At 33.6% G+C, this 24,311-nt stretch overlaps 1 long non-coding RNA gene across 1 annotated transcript; it reads right to left on the bottom strand.

Moving 5' to 3' along the window:
- Positions 1-2,043: 2,043 nt before the first annotated feature.
- LOC110653744 (uncharacterized) lies at positions 2,044-3,259 on the bottom strand. Its single transcript, XR_002494615.2, has 2 exons — positions 2,535-3,259; positions 2,044-2,401 (listed from the first exon to the last, which is right to left on the bottom strand). It is a non-coding gene; the product is annotated as an uncharacterized LOC110653744 (long non-coding RNA).
- Between the last annotated feature and the right edge of the window lie 21,052 nt (positions 3,260-24,311).

The raw sequence follows: 24,311 nt of genomic DNA, 5'->3' as shown, positions 1-24,311 counted from the left end.
TATTAATAATTGGATGCACTTGCAATGCACGTGCTTCAAATATTAAATATAATTAAAAGTTTTAATTAATATACCATAATAAATTTTTATTTACAAAATTAAATAAAGAAGGTCAATAAACATTTAAAATTTATTAGTAAGTAAGAAAATATAATTTATTATGACTAGTTAAGTTCATATATGAATAAAATGATTAATTAAATTATATGTGAATAAATTATACAAAGTTTTAGGTATGTATAAACTACAAAGAGTTAAATAGTTCAAGTCATTTCATATGTTATCATATTTAATAAAATAAATTAAAGTTATTATACAACTTATACATAATTTTGATTAATATAAAATAAATAAATTATAAATAATATAATTGTAAAATTAAAAGTATAATTAAAATATATAACTATATAATATATATAATTTATGGCCATTAATATTTAATGAATGCTGTCACTATAATTATTAATTAAATTATAATGATTTATTTACCCTATATCATTAAACAAGTTTTAGATAATAATTGATAAAAAAATAATATTTTTAAAAATTTAATAAATTAATTTTAATTAGTAAAAACTGAAATTACAAATTTAATAAACAAGTTGAACTTACAGTTTGATAAATATATTGAATTAAGTTTGTAAGCTTGATAAACGGGTTAAAATACATGGCATGCAAGCTCGAATCAAATTCAAGCATAATAAAATTTAAATGAATTGAGTTCAGAAATTTAATGTGAAATATATATGGGATTTAGACCATTTCATGAATAGCTAATTTTTAGAAAAATTTGGTTATCTTGATTATATTCATTATTATCAATTAATATATGCTATTTGGCTAAATTAATTATTAAGTAATTTGAGTGTATTATATTTAGTTAATAAATAACTGTTTGTCACACATATTCATATTTAATATGTTTATAATCTATGGATTTTGTGTAACACATCAATGTGAAGCCTGTATAAGCTTGTAAATTATGCAAATGCAACCCATATTTATCATTGGCAATAATTGGTATTTCTTTTAGTATTACAATGAATATTCAATTGTCAACTACTAACTCATCTTCAGGTAGAAGCATTTTTAGCTATGAATATGAGGATATGATGTGGGTTTTCATAGGGACATTTCCTATTCCTATGCATTAATTAAGCCGCAATACTCGACTCACTTCATCAATAGCAACAGATTAAAATCCTTAATTATAAGCCAAAGCTCCAAGCATAACAAAATATAATTTAGATTATCAAAATAATTAGCAATCCACTTGAACCAATTTTCACATAATGATGAACACAATAATAATTAAGACAACTACATCTAATATATCTCTAAAAAGCTGGCTAATAACCCTAGAAATCTTTGAACAAAGGATTTCAAATTAAACTGCTTGGAAGTTGGAATCTCAGTATCACACCATATTATCCCAGTTTTTCAAGAACTAATCCGATTCCTGAAAAGCATCTAACCGATCATAAGCATCCATTTTTTTTCTTACTAAAAATGCTGCTGAATTTATCAATGAGTTTTAGTTCAATGGCACTGAAATCAGGCTGACTGTAAAGTCTTGGATTTGAATGTGTGTACCTATGATGCATTATTTAGTGGGGTAGCAGTAATGATCAAGCAGGGCATTGTTTAATTATGCAGAAAGACAAAAACAGCAAAAAAACAACATCATCATGATTGCTCTATAGATTTCTTCACGGGGGTTTGTTTTTGTTGTATATCCTATTGGATATGTCAGGTTTTCAATTAAACAATGATGCTTTGAAGAGAACCAAAAGGAAAAAGAAGATAAGAAGGAACATAACGCAACAAAAAGCTTTTCACCTCACCATTGAAGCTCACTGCTACTGCATTCCTGCAGATTATTCAGTTCACCATTAATTTATAAGTCAACTTTGCTTTTGCTAATAATAATAATAATAATAATACTTTGATCTATGTTTGTTACGTCAGAATGATCATGTTTCCTTTCTTGACAAGTTCATGGTACTCTTTTGTCAGTGCTTTAATCGATATGCTCACAATATGTAACTAACAAACATGTCCTCAAATTACAGCACAAAAATATGGGAATTAGAGAAATACAAAACTCAAAATTTAGATATGACAACTGCTGAAGCAAGATTTGAGCTTGCACTTGGGTTATATGTAGAAAGAGAGAGAGAGAGAGAGATCTTAAAGATCCAGTACAAGAGAAATAAATAACACAGCAAAATGCAATCTCATGAATGGAACACAGCAATTACAAAGCAAATTGATCTAATTAATCATCTTCTCCTCAAGTTTCTTCCCTTACGTGGTAGAGTACTTTATACATGAAACCATCGTAACAAGAAGTGATGAAGATAGATGGATAAGAAAATTTTCAACACCATAAAGTAGAGATCTGTGACATCAAAAGTATAAAAAGGCAATTCAATCTATATATTGAAAAATGGGAAGAACATGCACTATCACAATGATCATTAAAATATATAATTATAAGCACAAGAACTCAAAAAATATCATGTAATACATACAGAATATTAAGAATCTTCAGATGCTGTATCTGTATGAACCTATGAGTGAATAAACGGTAGAAGATGATGATGATGATAATACTTGATTTTTCTGTCTTGAATCTCTACATATCTCAAGAAGTTACGAGATATAACCAAAAAAGGGAAGCTAGCACAAGAAAGAAACTAAAATTAAGTACACAAGTAAAGCTACAATTGCCTGGCTCCATCCTGTCTGCCTTTTTCTATCCTATGAAGGAATTTTGTTGTTGTTGTTGTTGAGTTGAGAATTGAGAGTTGAGAAAGAAAGGGAGAAAAGGAGAGTTACATTATAGAAGTGCTCTTCCACATACCCCTTAATGCAATTTGCACTAAAATGACCTCTGATTCCCAAGGGGATGTTTGTAGGCAAACCCACACTGGAAAGGGCAGAATTGACATATCATCTAGCCTGGAAGAAAATGGCTCAAATGGGTGATTGAAAGAGATGAGAAGTGCTTGTCCTCTTGAGCCATTTCTGATATATTGTAGTTTAAGGGCAGCCCCACAAGTAATTGTTTGAGACTTTCCCTCCATTTTCTGTCACAGAAGGAATGGAAAGAGAGGACAGAGAGAAGGGGAGGGAGAGAAGTAGGGTTATAAAGAACGGGCCCATCCCATCAAAGGGGATAACTAGGAGAAATCACAAGGCATATTTTTCTGTGCAGTGAGTGTGAGAGAGTTGTTTGTTGGTATTTGGATGGCCGGTGAAAGGCCATTTTCAACTTACCCCTTGGCCCGTTTTCTGGTAAGACACAAAACCCTCTCTTTCATGCTCACATTTTTTCTACCTATTAATTATTCACAAGGTCATTGTGTGGATACCCACAAAGCCATGAAATTTGAATGCAACTTTGGGTGCTATATATTTTTACATGCCACACAAGCCATAGATGATGAATACCCTCTGCAATCCAAATTATAATCACAATTCTTTCTTATGTCATCTCTATTTTCCTAAATTCGTAATGCAATTTAATTAGCCAATTCAAAAGATTATATCATATTAAAATGTTGTAGAGCTAATATAGTTTAGTAATCTAGTGATTTATTGTAAAACCCATAATTTTAAATTTATTATTTTGTGAGTAAATATTAATATTTTATTTTATTTAAATTTTAGAAAATTATTTACAATTTTTCAGATTTTAGAAATCGGGTTCGATTTTTCGAAAATATAAGACTTTGATGATTTTTAAAAATTAATTTAAAGACCACGTGGCAAAACTAATATATTTGGACTCTACGAATTTTTATGAGTGAACTAGAAATTTTTCAGAATTTTTGACCCTCGTTTTCAGTCCCAAGGCAGAGTAAAAAAATTTAAAATTTTGTATCCTGAATTGGACCGGCCTAATCGAACCAGACCTGATCGAACCGGCCTTCTTCTTCTTTTTCCTTTCTCCCCGCGCGTTCCCGTCCCTCTTTCTCTCTCTCCTATTTTCTCTCTCCTCCCTCCTCCTCACACCGGCCAGCCGCAACCCAGCCCTCCTCCCCTCGCCGGCGCACCACCTCAGCTCCTTCCCCTCGCTGGCCGCCTCCTGAAACGCCGGAAAAAGCGCGTGAAAACCACCAAGCGCGCAGCGCCCCGTTTCGGCTTTCCGGTCAAAATTCAGCCGATCCGGCCACCGTTTGGGCCGGGTCTTGTGCCAAAACACATCTACACCTCGAGAGCTTTCCATAGACATCAAGAACACCAAAATCCATTGAGCGGTTTGCCCAATTTTTGTCTAAGAAGTTTTAGCCTATTTCAATTTTTGGGCCAAATTTCTCACAAACCATGAACCCCACGAGAAAACCAAGAGTACTGGAGCTCTCCACTCGTCGAGAGTTTCGCGGAAATATAAATTTCAAAATTTTTCGACATTGTTTTTCGGTGGGTCCCATGAAACTTCGTAGTATTTTTCTGAGCACTAAATGAGCTTAGAAAATTTCGTAAAAATTATGTACTAACCCCCGTATTGTGGGCTTCGTGTAGGTACCTTCAATTCGAGGAAATTCAACGGTTGTCTGGGTCTGTAAATTTTCGGCCAGACAGACAGGCTACCGAAAAAAAGTCTCGAAATTGGGTTTAGATTTTGGCTATCCCACCGTTGTCAGACGTCCCAAACGAGTCTTCGGGGTCGGAATCGGCATAGGTAAACCAGAACCTTATTTTTTCTTAATTATCTAGTGCTTGCATGGGATTAAAAATTCATAAAATATTCGTGGTAGCTTAGAAAATTATAATTCCTTTTGCATTAGTTTAGTAATATTGCTAAGGACCGCGGGGCAAAGTTTTAGAATTTTTAGAGCTTATTTGGGTAGTTTTTGCAAAAGGGTCAATTATAAGGACTAAACTATAATTTTACATATTGTGATTGATGACTGTTTGGATGGGCCCAGGTGGGGCTGTGTGACGTGATTGAGTTATGGGTGTATGGTTTGTGGATATAGAAGTGCGTTTTAAGCCCTTTTGTAGATTGGGTAGGTCCTAGGTACAAGGGAGACTCTGCCAGATTTTCAGCACTACTTAGAACATCTTTGGTCTTTTCTCAATTTGTATTGAGTAAAATATATTAAATAATTATAATAAAATTGTCGGAGTGGCGATGACTTCCCTCCTCCTTGACCACCACGATGGTAGTTAAGTGCATGAGTAAAATATTAATTTTAATTAAAATTTCAATATTATTATATGTTCAGGCATGCTCATGCATCACTTATATGTATATATCTATGTAGTTAAACACTAGACATGTTTTATATTGCATTCTTAATTGATGAATTGCTATGGGTGTTATTTGTGGTAATTTGGAGCAGTGTGCGTACGTTGGCGTGCATGTGGTATAATGTTGGATATGGACAGGATGGGTAGACACGGCTTGAGGGATACTCTCTGGGACCCAGTCCTTCGGGGTAGACATGGCTTGAGAGATTCGCTGGGACCCCGTATTTGGTTTATTAAGCCAAAGTCCGGCTTGAGATCTTCGCTGGCAGAGGTTGGATTAAGAGGGCTGTATAGGAGATCAGCTCCCGTATATGTATTGTTTGACGTTATAGGGTGTGTGAGTGCTCCAAATTGCCTTTTTGCTGTTATGATGTGAAGATATTGACGATATTGTATTTCACTCCACAGGTTACATTAGCTTTAGATAGCTATAGAGATTATAGTTAAAATTAATATTTTACTCTCTGAGTCGAACGCTCACTCCTGTTCACCTTATTTTTCCAAGATACAGGAGATTTCTTATTGATTTCTAACCTCCCTCTCTCCCTCGTAGGTCGTCTATTAATGTCTGTAATGTTTGTATAATTCTGTTAACTCCTAGAATTCCGCATGTGTTAGAAATATTTATTTGATTTGGGTCTATAATATAATTGCCATGTTGGACCTGTAAACTTATTAAATGCATGTATGTTGGACTGGATGAGGGAGCCGAGCTCCCATTTATTTTTATGGCATCATGATTATATGGAGGGTGAGCTGAGCTCCCCAGATGATTATATATTGTGTTTATAGGTCGGGTGAGTCAAAAACTCCCTGTTGTATGGTCCAATTTATGGTCGGACTCTGTCCGGTTGAATTCTTGAAATTGGGCCCAAATGGGCCTTAGAGCTGTGTTGAGGAATAGTTAGGTTTACTACAGGCCTCGGGGGCTTTAGGCTGGCTCAGGTCCTAGTGCCGGTCCGGCCCATAGGTTGGGTCATGACAAATGTGGTATCAGAGCTTAGGCTCCAGATTCATAGGGAAAAATTGTCTAAAGTGTTGGGAAGAGTCTAATAGGAGTCACATGTGGAAAATAGGGTCCACATTCGTCTTGCATTGTCATCTTTGCTTCTAGTTTCTGCTTTATATAATTGTGTGTAAATATGAGTCTATAGAGTTATGTGACATGCCGTTTTGAAATTTTGTGGGCTAATACTGCTGAATTTCAGGAAAATACGTAGAAGCAGGAGAGCTGCCACTGCACCAGAACCAGATATGCCTGACGAGGTGTCGGCATAGGATGAGGCTCCTGCCCCGAGGAGGCAGGGTAAGAGGCCTAGAGCTGCTCTAGTAGAGGAGCAGCCACCACCAGTTCAGGAACAGTCTTTTGTGGCCTCGGGTCCCATGGACCCAATGGCAGCTACTCTAGCTGGTTTGCAGAGAACCATCGATATGATGGCACAGTATATGGTCCACCCTCCCCAACAGCAGTAGCCCACCCCACCAAGAGGGGAACCTTATAAACAAATAATTAATTTCAAGAAGTTGGTGCCAGGTACTTATGATGTGTCAGATGATGCTTATCAGTTTTTGGATTCCTGCAGATAGGCAGGGACGGAGTTGCAGTTGACTGATAGGAGACTTATAGAGTGTGTGCAGCATGTCATGGGGCCTATGCCTAGACAATGGATGAATGACTACATATTACCTCGGATGGAAAGTTTGTCATGGACCCAGTTTGTGGAACTGTTTATCAACAGGTTTGTGCCAGAAAGTTTCAGAGATCAAAAGCAGTGGGCCTTTGAGGCCTTAAGATAGAATGGCAGATCTGTAGATGAATATGCTATAGAATTTCTGGAACTGAGTAGGTATGCCCCTATGTAACACCCCTATTTGCATAGCCTGGTATATTTCACTGTTCCGGTGACCGGAGTCAGTCTGGACAATTAAGGGGATTGAAACCACACTTAAGACAACTAGATAAGCCACAAACACAAATAATTAGTAATTGTCAATTAGTTAAGTATAAATAAGAAAAACAGGACATAAGAAGTTAAGCGGTAGAGTCACGATGGGTGACCTTCTCGGGAATGACTGCGAAGTCGATTTAAACTCAAATTTCGAATCGTAAAATGTGACGCCGCGGTCCTTAGGACCATTACGAACACAGTGAAAAAGAGAAAATCACAAAAAAGATTTGTTAAGCCAGTCAAATAATTAGGTCAGGGAGCCAGAAGAAATATTGAATTATTTGTAAACCGGGTTAAACCGGCGAGGGGCAATTTGGTCAACTAACCCCAAGAGCTAACTCCTGACCTAGCTGTCTAATAAAATCGGAGAAAAGAAAATTTCAGAGTCGAGAATTAGATTAAAGAACTAATAGAAAAATAAATAAAAAAAAAAGAGAAAATGAAAAAGGTGTAGGGAGATGACATCATGCATGACATCATGCATGATGCCATAAAGATTATAATTAATAAATTTAATTAAATTGATTTTTGGGTCTTCCATAAGACATATTACATAAAAGAAAAGAAAAGAAAAGAAAAAAAAAGATCTATCTTCTTCTTTCCCGTAGCTCTCTTTCTCTCTTTCTCCCAAAGCTCTCTCACCCTTAAAACCTCCACGAAAGCTCATCTTTGAGCTTGAAAAACCAAAAATCTCACCATATAAAATTACTCTACCATGGTTAAAGCTTATTTTGGCAACTAGAAGAGATGATTGAAGAATAAAGAAAGAAGAAAGGAAGAGATTTGAAGGGAAAGAAAATTTTGCACTAAGGTTAGTAAACTAAATTTGATTTTCTAGTTGAATTAGTTGTGTTTATAGCTTAATTAACTTAGAAATAAACTTAAAATGAAATGAAATTAATTGTTGGAGGACTAAACATGGATTTTGATCAGCTAGGGTTTGCTATGGTAGTGCATGAATTTGATTGGATTATAAGTGTAGGCAAGCTTATATGAATGTAGAGGTGATATTGTGATACTTGGATGTGGTTAAATGTAATTACTAGTGTAGTTAGGATTTTGGACATTAGGGTTTAGAGACAAAAATGTGAGAAACTTGTAAATGATGTCTTGGACCTAATTTGAAGTGAGAAATGATCAATGGTGACCAAATGAAGTGTGTTGGAATGGTTGGAGTTAAGGCCAAATTCGGATTGAGAGTGGTCATGCTGCTGGCAGCATGACCAAGTTACTTTTAAGGGACCAAAAATGAAATTTTACAAGTCCAATTGGTATGAGACCAATTGGGAATGAAAATAGACACTAAATGACACAATTTTCATTTAGGAAGCATGCCCAAAAAGTGACCAAAACCTAGTGAACAAATTGACCAAACTTGAAAAATCATAGTCTGCCCTGTACAAACTGACCAAATGAACAGTGTTTGTTTATTTGGCTATAACTTGAGCTAAGCAGGTCTAAATGACCTGAAATTTTACCAGTGGACAATGAGATATAGACCTAAAACTTTTATGAAGAACATAAACCCAAATTATGCCATTAACTAAGTCATTTGGCCACCCCAAGTTGGTGACCTAAATCTGCTAGAACCAAAATTGCCTAGAAAATTTGGGTAAAGTCCAATCTGGCAGCCATGGTTCAAATGGCTATAACTTGAACTACAAAACTCCAATTGGAGTGATTCAAAAAGGAGATTAAACTTAAGACAATAGGGAACATTTTCTATGAAGAAATTTTTACCAAATTGTAATAGTAAAATGACCAATGGAATAGTGCAACCTTAGACATCAAAACTGAAATTTATAAAATTTGCCTAAAAGACTTAGAATTTAAGTGAACAACCAAAACTAACAAATTTAGTGACCAAAATGTGGTATGTGGGTGAAGTTGGAATTCCCATACCTATTAAGCCTTAAAAAGTCAACAAATTGACTTGAATAGTACCATGAATAGTAACTCCAAAATGAAAATTTCTAAGAATATTAGTTTAGGCATATTTGGGCTAGAATGAAGTATTTATGAATTAATTATTAGATTTATTGTGAAATAAGATACTGAAACACTATAAATTTTATGTTTCAGCTGAAAAAGACCCGAAAGGTATAAGAGACTGAGTCAAGGCCTAAATGCGACTCACGTCAGGTTTGTGCACAAAAATTTTTAAATTGTAGTTTTCATAATGGAAATTGATTTGTTATAAATTGTGAATGTGTTTTGTTCATTGTGAATTTCAAGAATGTTGTGTTGCCTATTTTTCAATAGAAATTTAGAATGAAAATTATTTATTGATTTGTATGAAATATTTGAACAAATGGTTTTAAATTTAGTTATGGCTTTGAAAATCTTATTTGAAAAATAGTGTGTTGCCTACTTTGAAAATGAAAAGTTTGGAATGAAATATAATTTGTGAATTGTATGAAATGTTTGAATAACTTGATTTAAATTGTTTTGAATAATTTGAATTGTGACATTACCATGATGAAGTATTTATGATGCTTTTGATTTAAATTGTTTTTAATTCACACTTGGTATGACAATATTAATGTGTTCCTCCTCCACTTGTGGGGTGAGTTTGATATTTGATTATATTCCTCCCTCTTTGGCTTTCCAATATGAGGGGCGAGTTTGGATGAGTACTCATTTGCTAGCTAGCTATCTCCCTCATTGATTTCGATTAATGGGGTAAGTATGCCATGTCGTGATGTACACACAACATGTTCGAAAAATTTTGTGACATGTCCTAAGTTGTGTTATTGTTTGGCAACACTATGTTTATTAAATTGTTTGATCAAGTTGTGCTATATTAAGCTTTGAAAATTATGATTTGTTATAAATGTGATTTGAGAAAAAAATTGTGAAATGCGATTATGAGAATTTTGAATAATGATTTGTTCATAAATGTTTTATATTATGCATTTTATGTTTTATTGTGCACCACTGAGTATTTATATACTCGTGATAACTAACTTCTTTATGCAGATAGAAAAGGACATAGCAGCAGAGCGAGCTGCTACAATTAGAGAGGAGAAAAATTGAAGAATTTTTGTACGGGTATTTGTCTATACCCTAGTAGTTTAGTTTGATGTAAATATGATAGTATGTATATGTATCTCTGTAATTTGAGCAGTTGTACAGATAAAATTATAATAATATTATTTTGAGATTTTGCATCTGTAAATTAACTTATGATTGTAAATTAATGATTTAAAATGCAATGTGCATGAGTTATGAAATATTTTGAGATATTCATTCTTGATTTGAAATTTGGATTTTGAATTGAAGTGTTGCTATTGCTGTTGATTTAAAGTTTGGTGGTTGCAATTGGAGTTGTGATTGAAAAATATATTGGGAGTGTTTCTATTTTCAGGTTTTAAAGAACTGTTTTCTCAAAATACAGACGGCACTCTGCCGAAATTTTTGTAAAAAATTACAGAGATTTTAAATATCTAAAAATTTAATTTATGTTTGGATTTTAAATAAAGGTTTTTAAAATTTGAAAAAAAATTTTACCCATCAATTCCAAAGTGAACGAAAATTGTTTTAAAATCCCTTGTAGTATATTTAATGGGTTACCAGTAGGTGAAGTATGGTAATTTATTAGGTGTACTACGGGAACATGTTACATCTTACAAGGAGTAGGGTGTGATACCCTACATCAGTGGCTACAGAAAGTATGAAGGTAAAAAGGTTCCTAAAGGGGCTGGACAGGAGGTATGCAAACCTGGCCATAATGTCGGATCAGTCTTTTGATATGGTAGTTGATCGAGCCCGACAGATTGAGATTAGCTATACAGGAGATGACAGCGGAAGGGCAAAGAAAAATAGAGCAGAGGTTTCTTCAGGTGTTCTCCACATGGGTATTACAAATAGCAAAGGCCAAAGTCATTACAGAGGAAGAAGTAGGAACAAGAAGGGTGATTTTAAACACAAGTCTTGAGGATTCAGACCGAGTGCGGATCTGACGATTAGTGCAGTTGGAGATCTGTGATTAAAGTGCAGTTCAGGATCCTCCTTTGCACCTTGCACACAGTGTGGAAGAGGACATTCAGGACCTTATATGATAGGTTCAGGAGTATGTTTCCGATGTGGCCAGCAGGGTCACTTTGCTAGAGAATGTTTAGTGTTCAGCGAGCCACAGATGGGGTCACAAGGTTCTATTGCAAATGTTCCTCATCAGTTGTATCCTGGTGCTTCCAGCATGACAGGAAGTCAGTTCAGTGGCTAACAGGGCCGAGGACAAGGAGGACGTAGATTTGGAGGCAGGTCAGGAGGTAGAAGTCAATATCAGGGTTTTGCAATGCAGGGTAGGGGTCAAGCTCCGGTTTTCACCCTGACCCACCAGGATGCTCAGGCTTCCAATGCAATTGTGGCAGGTATTATTTTAGTTTGTTCCTATGAGGCTCGTGTTTTGATAGATCCGGGTGCTACGCACTCATTTGTCTCCCCAGTTTTTGCCATGAGATTAGGTAGGAACCTTACAACTTTAGAATGCCCTTGTCTGTAGCTATCCCGCTTAGTGACAACATAGATGTAGATATAGTTTTTTTGGGTAGCCCAGTAGTAGGGATGGAAAGACCCTCCCAGTAGACTTAGTTCCTCTACCAGTAATGAATTTCGAGGTAATTTTGGGAATAGATTGGTTGGCAACTCATTTTGTCACTTTAGACTGCAAGAACAAAAATGTGTATTTCCACATACCTAGTGTGAAAGAGTTTAGCTTTGATGGTGACAGGAGCGTGGCTCCATTAATTTGGTGTCAGCAATTAGTGCTAGAAAAATGTTGAGGCGTGGATGTCAAGGGTATTTGGCATTGGTGAGAGATACATCTGTAGAAGGTGTCAGCATGGAAAATGTTCCTGTTGTCAGAGAATTCATGGATGTCTTCCCTGAGGAGCTTCCAGGGTTGCCACTAGGAAGGGAAATAGAGTTCTGCATTGATGTTGTGTAGGGTATAAACCCCATATCAATGCCGCCTTACAGGATGGCACTAACAGAATTGAAAGAGCTAAAGGAGCAACTACAGAAGCTTTTGGACAAGGGTTTCATACGTCCGAGCACTTCACCTTAGGGCGCTCCTGTTCTATTCGTGAGAAAGAAAGATAGGTCCTTGAGGTTGTGTATTGATTATAGACAGCTAAACAAGGTGACTGTGAAGAACAAGTATCCACTTTCTCGGATCGATGATTTGTTTGATCAGCTCCAAGGGGCTAGATTCTTTTTCAAAATAGACCTACGATCAGGTTACCATCAGTTGAGAATCAAGAATGAGGATGTGTCCAAAACAGCATTCAGGACAAGATATGGTCATTATGAGTTCTTGGTGATGTCTTTTGGACTCACTAATGCACTAGCAGCCTTCATGGACATGAACAAGGTGTTCAGGCCATTCCTGGACCGTTTTGTCATCGTATTCATAGATGACATTTTGGTATACTCTAGGACCGAGGAAGAACACGTATGGCACTTGAGGATGGTGTTGTAGACTTTGAGGGAGCACCAGCTATATGCCAAATTTTCAAAATGTGAATTTTGGCTAGAAAGTATCTCATTCTTAAGACACGTGGTTTCTAGTGAAGGCATTCAAGTGGATCCCGAGAAAATTGAGGCTGTAACTGATTGGCTTAGGCCTACAACAGTCACTGAGGTGCGATGTTTTCTGGGCCTAACTGGCTATTATAGGCATTTTGTGTAGGATTTTTCTAGGATAGCAGCTCCCCTAGCTAAGTTAACTCGGAAGAATGTTCCATTCATTTGGACAAATGATTGTGAAGAGAGTTTCCAGAAGCTTAAGGAGTGTCTAACTACGCACCTGTGTTGACATTACCGATGAGTGGTGAAGGGTATACTGTGTAATGTGATGCCTTCAGAGTTGGCTTAGGGTGTGTTTTGATGCAAAATGGAAAAGTAGTGGCTTATGCTTCAAGGCAGCTAAAGAGGTATGAGCAGAACTATCCCACCCATGATTTGGAAATGGCGGTTGTAGTCTTTGCACTTAAAATATGGAGACACTACCTGTATGGTGAAGTGTGTGAGATATACACCAACCACAAGAGTTTGAAGTACACCTTCTAACAGAGAGATTTAAATTTGAAACAGAGGAGATGGATGGAGCTTCTGAAGGACTATGATTGTACCATCGGTACCACCACAGGAAGGTCAATGTAATGCTGAGATGCTTTGAGCGAGAAAATCTTACAGCGACTTGGCGCACATATCAGCAGAGAAGAGACCGTTGATTCAGGAAGTACATGAGTTAATGGATCAAGGTCTGATTTTAGATCTTTCCAATGAGGGGGTATTGTTGGCCCATTTTTCAGTGAGATTAGACCTGCGAGATAGAGTCAGAGTTTACAGCCACGAGACCCGACAATTGATGAAGATCATAGAAAGAGTCTGTGAGGTGAAGGTGGTGAGTTTGGATTTGCCAATGATGGCGCCCTTATGCAAGGTTCCAGGATATGTGTGCCCGACGTAGACAATCTCAGAAATGAAATCATGCGAGAGGCACACTATACACTGTACAATGTCCACCCAGGCTCCACCAAGATGTACCATGATGTGAAAGATAGCTATTGGTGGAATGGCATGAAGAGAGACATAGCAGACTTTGTGTCCAAGTGCTTGACTTGTCAGAAGGTGAAGTTTGAACACCAGAGGCCGTTAGGGAAGCTGCAAGAGCTTCCTATCCTAGAATAGAAGTGGGAGATGATTACTATGGATTTTGTGACTGGGTTGCCTAGTACCAAGCAGGGATATGATTCGATATGAGTAATTGTAGACCGTCTAACTAAATCAGCTCATTTCTTGCCTATGAAGACCACATATTCTATTGCACAGTACGCCCGGATCTATACTCGGGAAATAGTCAGATAGCATGGAGTTTCTGCTTCCATAATATCTAACAAAGGGCCCCAGTTCACTTCTCGATTTTGGAGAAAGTTGCAGGAGGCACTTAGCACACAGTTAAACTTTAGTACCGCTTTCCACTCTCAAACAGACGGACAGTCCGAAAGGACAATCTAAACACTGGAAGACATGCTTTGCATGTGTGTTTTAGATTTTGGAGGTCAATGGGATGATCAGCTACCCTGGGTGGAGTTTGCTTACAACAATAGTTATCATTCCAGCATAGGGATGGCACCCTATGAGGCACTATATGGCAAAAAGTGTAGGTCTCCTCTGTGTTGGATAGAAATGGGAGAAGCGAAGGTGCATGATATAGACCTAGTGCAGTACACTTCAGAGATAGTTCCTTTAATCAAGGAACGATTAAAAAGAGCTTTCAGTAGGTAGAAGAGTTATGCAGATCCTAGACGGAGGGATGTAGAGTTTGCAGTAGGCGATTACGTATTCCTAAAGGTTTCTCCGATGAAGGGAGTCATGAGATTTGGAAAGAAGGGCAAGTTGGCACCTCGATATATTAGACCTTTTGAGGTTACGGATAGAGTTAGAGCAGTTGCCTATCGGTTGGAGTTACCACCCAACCTTTCTTACGTTCATCATGTATTTCACATCTTCATGCTCAGGAAATACATTCCTAATCCTTCTCATGTGCTACAGCCAAATATAGTAGAGCTGAAGGAAGACTTGATGTTTGAGGAGCAACCTGTAGCCATAGTGGACTACCAAGTGAGGTAGCTAAGATCAAAACAGATCCCTATGATTAAGGTTTTGTGGAGGAGCTAGTTTGTGAAAAGGTGCACCTGGGAGTCAGAGCGGGACATGCATAGCAAGTACCCTTATCTATTCAATGTATAATTCTGTACTTTATTCTACCTTGTGTAAAATTCAAGGACGAATTTTCTATAAGGGGAGAAGTATGTAGCACCCCTCATTTTAAATTTATTATTTTGTGAGTAAATATTAATATTTTATTTAAATTTTAGGAAATTATTTGAAATTTTTCGGATTTTAGAAATATGGTTCGATTTTTCGAAAATATAAGACTTTGATGATTTTTAAAAATTAATTTAAAGACCACGTGGCAAAACTAAAAATATATTTGGACTCTATGAATTTTTTTAAGTTTTCTAGAATTTTTTCAAAATTTTTGGGCCTTATTTTCGGTCCCAAGGCAGAGTAAAAAATTTAAAATTTTGTATCTCGAATTGGATCGGCCGAATCGAACCGAACCGGACAAGCCTTCTTCTTCTTTTTCCTTTCTTCCCACGCATTCCCGTCCCTCTTTCTCTCTCTCCCGTTTTCTCTCTCCTCCCTCCTCCCCACGTCGGCCAGCTGCCACCCAGCCCTTCTCCCCTTGCTGGTGCACCACCTCAGCTCTTCCCCCTCGTCGGCTGCCGCCTGAAACGTCGGAAAAGGCGCTCGAAAACCACCCAGCGCGCAGCACGCCTTTTCGGCTTCCCGGCCAAAATTCGGCCAATTTGGCCACCGTTTGGGCCTGGTCTTGTGCCAAAACACATCTACACCTTGAGAGACTTCCATAGACACCAAGAACACCAAAATCCATCCAGCGGTTTGCCCAATTATTGTCCGGAAAGTTTTAGCCCATTTCGACTTTTGGGCTAGATTTCTCACAAACCATGAACCCCACGAGAAAACCGAGAGTACCGGAGAGCTCCACTCGTCGAGAGCTTCACGGCAATATGAATTTCAAAATTTTTTGACATCGTTTTTCAGTGAGTCCCATGAAACTTTGTAGTATTTTTTCGAGTATTAAATGAGTTTAGAAAATTCTATAAAAATTATGTACTAACCCCCGTGTTGTGAGCTTCGTGTAGGTACCTTCAAGTCGCAGAAATTCAACGTTTGCTCAGGTCTGTAAATTTCCGGCCAGACAGACAGGCTACCGAAAAAAAGTCTTAGAATTGGATCAAGATTTTGGCTACCCTACCATTGTCAGAAGTTCCGAGCGCGTATTCTGGGTTGGAATCGGCATAGGTAAACCCGAACCTTACTTTTTCTTAATTATCTAGTGCTTGAATGGGATTAAAAATCCATAAAATATTCATGGTAGCTTAGAAAATTATAATTCATTTTGCATTAGTTTAGTAATATTGCTAAGGACTGCGGGGTAAAGTTTTAGAATTTTTAGAGCTTATTTGGGTAGTTTTTGCAAAAGGGTCAATTATAAGGACTAAACTGTAATTTTACATATTATGATTGATGACTGTTTGGATGGGTCCAGGAGGGGTTGTGTGAAGTGATTGAGTTGTGGGTGTATGGTTTGTAGATATAGAAGTGCGTTTTAAGCCCTTTTGCAGGTTGGGTAGGTCCTAGGTATATGAGAGACTCTACCAGATTTTTGACACGACTTAGGAAATATTTGGTCTTTTCTCAGTTTGTATTGAGTAAAATGTATTAAATAATTGTAATAAAATTGTCAGGTGAGCCAGGACAGCTTTCCTCCTTCGCCCAGCCGTCACAGTGACTACGGTAAGTCTGTGAGTAAAATATTAATTTTAATTATAATTTTAATATTATTATATGTTCAGACATGCTCATGCATCACTTATATGTATATATCTATGTAGTTAAACACTAGCCACGTTTTATATTGCATTCTTAATTGATGAATTGCTATGGGTATTGTTTGTGGTAATTTGGAGCATTGTGCGTGCATTGGTGTGCATGTGGTATGGTATTGGATATAGACAGGACGGGTAGACACGGATTGAGGGATACTCGCTGAGACCTGGTGTAGACCCTTATTTTGTAATGAGTATGTGCATTGAGGCAGTGGGAAACCCGATGATGAAAAATTATATGACTGTAAGATGTAATTGGAGGCATGGAGCTGAATTATTAATTCCGTGGCATGATCTTAAAAAAAATAAAAAATAATAATAAAGTTTTGGGGAAATTAATTTAATTAAATTTAAATAAAATTTTGTTTTGTTTAAATTTAATATGGGTAGTTCTTAAATGGATCTAATTAAGTTTAATTGGGCTCTATGGGCCTAAGAAAGTCTAGTTAGAAATTTTAAATGGGACCCATTTAATTATTTTCTAAATTAAAATAATAAAATATCTCTCTCCTCCTTGGCCCCACTCTCTTCCTCACTCCCTATTGGTGTCACCCCTTTCCCTCTCTTTCTATTGGTTGGAACATCTCACCCATATTCCAGTCTCATCCAAATTCATCAATCCTAGTCATTTAAGTTATCTGAACCTTATCACCTTAAGACTCCAAATCCTACCACACCTCTTCCTCACTCCCTATTGGTGCCTTCCATTTTTTTCTGTCTTCCTATTGGTTGAAACACCTCACCCATATCCCAGTCTTATTCGAATTCTGCAATCGTAGTTATTTAAGTCATCTAAACTTTATCACCCTAAGACTCCAAACCCTATCACACCTCTCCCCCAAAACCCTATAAATACCCTACTAGAGAAGGGAAGAGAGGATGATGGGAGGAAAGAGGAAGAGAAAATTCAGAGCTATAAGAAATTTAGAGATATTCAAGACACTTTGAGTTATTCCTTATTTTTTCTTTTCTTCAAGAAGATTTTCATACAAGATTTCTGGAAGGTCAGTTTTTATTGTTTTCTTTTCAAGATCTATGCCACACAATATTTTAATTCTATGCTCTTTGTCTTCAATTTATTTTATATGTTCATATAGATCATGTAATCATGTTTAATTTGAGGGGATGCACAACTCTGCACATGTTTAGTTTCTGTACTTTTATTATTTTTCTTTGTTTTCTTTATTTTTTATTACAAACAAAAATTGGTAAGTAGCCCTAAGGTAAGTACCAAAGAGGGCATTTGCGCGGAGCTTATATGGAGCTAAACGGGAGTAAGCCAGGGATATCATTGCCATACTAGAAGAGAAGACCCTTTTTTAAGGGTAGCTTGCCCCAATGGCAACTGCATTTACCAATAGGTAAGTAACTCTAAACTTATCGAATAACCATTGGCATGAAATTGTAGTAATAATAGAAATTTTATTTGGTAAATTAAAATTAACTTTGTTTTTAATTTAACTGACTTTTGCATGTAATTAATTTAAATAAATACTTTGTAAATTAAAATTAATCTTGTTTGTAAATTAAACTAACATTGGCATGTAAATAAATTTAATTTAATACTTGGTAATTGTAAAATAAATTTGCATGTTAGAAATCTTTATTAGGTTGTGATTGTTTGGGCCTTATGTGATATTAGAATAAATTACACATGTACATAATTAACTTAGTTTAATTATCCTTAGGGTAACTTGGTGAAAATTAATTAATTATGTTAAATAGAAATGTAGGGTTATTTGAAATTGAATTTATTTGTAAATTAAATTCTCAATAATAAATTAATTTTAGTCATCTGGTAAATATCATTTAAATAATTAGCAACCCCATAGATAGGAATTACTTGTGCATGAAAATTGTATGTAAACAACAATCCTTTTGTGAATTACTTGCGTGTGTAGAATTAGAATTGCATTTTTAGGATAAAGTTTAATAAAGGAATAATAAATAAGACTTCTAGAAACATTAGTAGAGGACTGGCACTCGAATTAACGAGGTTAGACCAGGCGTAAGGGGTGCCTAACACCTTCCCCTTACGTACCCACTATCCCGAACCTAGACATTGGGCTATGGTAATGACGGTTGTGGAAACTCTGCAAGGAGTAAGTTGCCATCCATGACCCTCGGAAGAAACACTGAATGTGTCCCGGTTATTACCCGGGTGGCGACTCCTGTTTATCTATGCCTTCGTGGCATAAATCCTTAGTACCGTGGTAGTGTTATGGGAAGACGGTACTTACCAGTGGTTTGATTCTATTAGGATTATATGAAGTGCATGTCTAGGAAATGCTGTCTAAGGAGGTGGTACTTAAGTGAGACCATTGTGACTCTACCATCTTTCCTGGGCATTACCTGGTGCATTTTATATAATTTTAATGGATGATATTTCGCCTTACGCCCCCACCCCTACACCCGGTCCTTCGGGATAGACATGGCTTAAGAGATTCGCTGGGACCCCGTATTTGATTTATTAAGCGAAAGTCCGGCTTGAGATCTTTGCTAACAGAGGTTGGATTAAGAGGGCTGTATAGGGGATCAGCTCCCGTATATGTATTGTTTGACGTTATCGGTTGTATGAGTGCTCCAAATTGCCTTTTTGCTGTTATGATGTGAAGATATTAACGATGTTACATTTCACTCCATAAGGTGCATTAGCTTTAGATAGCTATAGAGGTTATGGTTAAAATTGATATTTTACTCTCTGAGTCGAACGCTCACTCCTGTTCACCTTATTTTTCCAGGATGCAGGAGATTTCTTATTGAGTTCTAACCTGCCTCTCTCCCTCGCAGGTCATTTATTAATGTCTGTAATGTTTGTATAATTCTGTTAACTCCTAGAATTCCGCATGTGTTAGAAATATTTATTTAATTTGGGTCTGTAATATAATTACCATGTTAGACCTGTAAACTTATTAAATGCATGTATGTTGGACTGGATGAGGGAGCCGAGCTCCCATTTATTTTTATGGCATCATGATTATATGGAAGGTGAGCTGAGCTCCCCAGATGATTATATATTGTGTTTACAGGTCGAGTGAGTCAAAAACTCCCAATTATATGGTCCATTTTATGGCCGAATTCTGTCCGGTTGAATTCTTAAAATTGGGTCTAAATGGGCCTTAGAGTTTTGTTGAGGAATAGTTTAGCTTACTACGGGCCTTGGGGGCTTTAGGCTGGCCCAGGTCCTAGTGCCGGTCTGGCCCATAGGTTGGGTCGTGACATTTATTATGAGTCAGGGCTCGTCTTTCGGATCCCACATCGAATATAAAGAGTATGTGCATAGCGCTTATATGGAATGAGATGTTTTAGTAAACTTGGCATGATTTTATCCAGATGTTGAGTTTTATTCCTGAGTGTGTTGGGTGTATGCGTTCTACCTATTGACAAAAAAAAATCTAGTAATTTATTATCTTCTTATCATGTAATTCAAGTCATTATAAAATTATAAGATTTTAAATTTCAAAAATTTTTATATTACAGAAATTCGAAGATTCAAACTTTAATGGTAACTATTTTTTTTTTATTTTTTTCATGTATCAAAGAAAATATATGTTATAATTAATACATAAGTTAACAATAGATAATAGTTTAGTAGTTCTGAAATTATCTCTAAAATTATAAAATTTAGAATTTAAATTTCAATTAGAACTAAATAACACAAAAAAAAAGTGTACATTTAAATTTCAACTTTATTTCCTTTTTTAATAAATTCAAAAATACAAAAGATCAAAAATATAAAAGAAAATAAAAGATTTACGATGTATTTAGATGGAATGAGGAAAAATTTTATAAAGTAAGGTAACAGAAAATAAGGAATCAACACCCTCTCAATTCACTAATTTGGTAGGTTGAAAAAGTGAGAGTTTTTAAAAACTCATATATTATCTTAAAAAATTTCCTCCCAAACATAGTATATTGTGGGTCCCAAATATAAATTTGAACAACAATATCATGTATTTTTCTTGTGGAATAAATTATTTATATAAAAAAAAATTAATTAAATTCTCACACAATCATATTTAATTCTTTAATTTCAAATATAAAAATTAATAAAAAAATTAATTAAATTAAATTTTTATAAAATTTTAATTTTTAAAAAAGATGTATGGCTTTTGCCTCCCATTCCACTACTACATTACTAACAATAGTAAAAATAAATAAAAAATAATGTCAATCAAATTTTAATTGAACCATGAATAACTCAAAATCACTATTAAAAAATTAAAATTTCTAATCTAATTGACTCAATTTTTTATATGGCCATCCATAAAAATATTTCAAACTAAAGAAATAATATCAAAACTAAATAATTTACATGCAATAAAATAATCAAACAATTTAACATTACTACAATAATAACCCAACACTAGCAAGATATGTGGTAAGATGTCGGAGGTGGGGATTGTTCATTCGTTTTTGTTCTATAAGCGTTTAGCCGTCAGAGAGCAAGGCAGAATGAGTTTCCTTGTAGGGATTTTTTTTTATTTAATTTATTAGAATATAATATAAATTTAATTTTTAATAATATATTTATATATTTTTAAAAAAATATATAAATAAGACTTTCAATCTTATTAAGTGAAATTTGTAGATAGTCTATTAATAAAACGACTAATAAGATTTAAACTTACAATCTAAAAAAAGCCTTAATTGAATTTTATCAACTAAATAATCCTTGTTAGCTTATAGGGCTTTTCAATAGAATACATTACTTAATGGAAAAGAAATATTCTTATCTTAACTACTAGACTAATCCCATTGGATTTACTTTCCTATATATTGAAATCCTTGATAAAGAAAATGACATTTTAATAAATAAGGATTATCTACAATTGGCCTTACCATAATAGAAAAAAAAAATTATTTCCATTTTACATAATAGAAATTTATGGTTTACTTGATTATGTATATTAATGATCAAATTGAACTTCTAAGAATGCTAAGGAGAGGACAAAGCTCCGTTTGCTTCAAAAAAATGATTTATATTTTGTGATTTTTTCTTTAAAAAAATATTTTTTATTATTTATTTATAATATTAAATAATTATATGTATTTAAATCACATATATATAAATATATTTACATTTTAATAAAATTATCAAAGTTCAGAAAATGACAATCTCTTTTAAAAAAAATAAATTATTTTTTAAAAAAATAGCTTAATTTTCTCCTTCCATTAATGTATTTCTTCAATATCCTAAACACTATAAAATACAAAAAAAAAAAAATACTTTTTTACAAAACAAACAAAGTCTAAGGAAAAAAAAAATTAATACCCTCATATTAATAACAAGAAGAATGATAATTAATCACTTCAGTGCAATATATTTATTAAAATTTTCTACTTTTTCATTAAAAGACTCTTTGGATGAGTCTTTTATATATATATATATATATATATATATATATATATATATATATATATATATATAAAAGTAGGTGCAAAATTTTTCATTAGGATAACATCAATAATATAATATACTTTAATTTTTAATATATTAAAAAAAATTATAATATCTAAACATTTTAGGCAAATTAAACAAAATGTGAATGCATTAGGAGGAGGTTTTGGCTTCTAACTTTATCCCTAAAAACCAATTGTATACCCATGTGGAGATACCCATAATATTCATGTACAAAGATGAATTAATTAATAAAAAAACAAAGAAAGAAAGGAGAATTATTTAATTATTAATTGTTCTGTCTAATAAAAAAAAAAAAAAGAACAAAAAGACAGCCACCCTCTTTGACAAAAAGAGGGAAAGGTTTTGTGCCTTAAACGTCAATGTTCTCCTTATTCTAAGAAAAGCATCAATTTCCTCTCCACATCATGTCTCTGTCTCTATAATAAATAATAAAGTGACATCCCTCCTTTTCTAGAACATTTACTCTTTTCATCTATCCTTTACATATATTTTTTAAACTTTTAAATCTTTTTTTAACCCTATTTCTCTTTCTATATTTGCATTCATAATACTGGCAATTGATTGAATATTTTTTAATAATTAATTATATTTAAGATGAATTTAAATAATATATTAATTAAATTAATTAATAAATAATTAAATTAGTAATAGAGTTAATTTTTTTGTGAATTTTATATATAAAATTAAAAATTTAAATTTTAAAATTTTTTATTATTAAAATAATTTTATCTGAATATTACTTTTAAACGTAAGAAATCACATATTCAAAATAATATATATATATATATTAAATTTAAATTTAAATAGAATATCATGGATCTTCTAATTAGGGTTTTGGATTAGACATTATGCCCTACTTTATTCAATATCTATTTTATATGATTTTAATATAACATACTTTATTTGGATATGATAATATCATATCCATACCGATTTTTTTTTATAGATACTGTTTTTATATTAATATAGTAAAAATATTATATTATTACACAGGAATCTGAACTTAAATATAATATTCACATTTTATTTTGAAATAATAATTACTAATATATTATTCATATTTTATTTAAAAAAATTAGAAAAATATTATATTATTAGTAATAATATATTAAAAAATATTTAACTTAGTTTATAAAAATGAGCTTATATGCAATTTATAAACTCAAATTAGTGCTTACATGTCGATTTATTTGACATTGAGGTTGAGATTATAAGGTGAAATTATTTTTCTAAATAAAAATATTATTTTATATGCTGTTAAAAAATAATTTAAAAAAATTATTTCATTATTTTGATATTTTTATCACTAAAATTCATCAAATTTAATTTTAAATTATTTTTTAATATTTTATAACTAATATATTTAAAAATATATTTTTCTCAACAGCAATATCAAATAGACCCTATAAGTTAGTTTGACCTTATAAGTATTTAAAATTTTAAGTAATTACGTATTTGATTGAAGTGCCTATAATGTATTTATTAAAAAATAACTTATAAGTATATTTATTATTAAAATAATTAAAAAATATATTAAATAAGATTTATAGTTAAATTTTAAAAATTTAATGAGATAACTTAATAAAAATATTTAATAAAATCAACTTATGAGTATTAAAATAAAAAACTAATTTTTCTGACTTAATTTTTTTAACTATTAAATTAAAAAATATTATAAATAAATAAATAAACTTTTTTTAATAAAATAAAAAATATATTTTTTTCAACAGTAATATCAACTAGACCCTATAAATTAGTTTGATCTTATAAGTATTTAAAATGTTGAGTAATTACATATTTGATTGAAGTGTTTATGATATATTTATTAAAAAATAATTTATAAACATATTTATTATTAAAATAATTAAAAAATATATTAAATAAGATTTATAGTTAAATTTTAAAATTTTAAGAGGATAAATTAATAAAAATATTTAATAAAATTAACTTATGAGTATTAAAATAAAAAATTAATTTTTTTGACTTCATTTTTTTAAACTTATTAAATTAAAAAATATTATAAATAAATAAATAAACTTTTTTTTTTAAATAAAACAAACACCCTCTTAGAAGTGGGCTTCTTGTTCATATGATAAAGCTCTAAATGTAGCCTCTCCAATGTTAGGCCTTCGAAACAAGTTCATGGGCTCTGCTACTATCTACGCCCAAAAGAAAATTTCGTGCAGAAAT

The sequence above is a fragment of the Hevea brasiliensis genome, chromosome 10 (assembly GCF_030052815.1).
Source record: "Hevea brasiliensis isolate MT/VB/25A 57/8 chromosome 10, ASM3005281v1, whole genome shotgun sequence".
NCBI classification, from domain to species: Eukaryota; Viridiplantae; Streptophyta; class Magnoliopsida; order Malpighiales; family Euphorbiaceae; genus Hevea; species Hevea brasiliensis.
The sequence above is the reverse complement of the archived record's forward strand: the minus strand, read 5'-3'. Positions and strand labels throughout refer to the sequence as shown.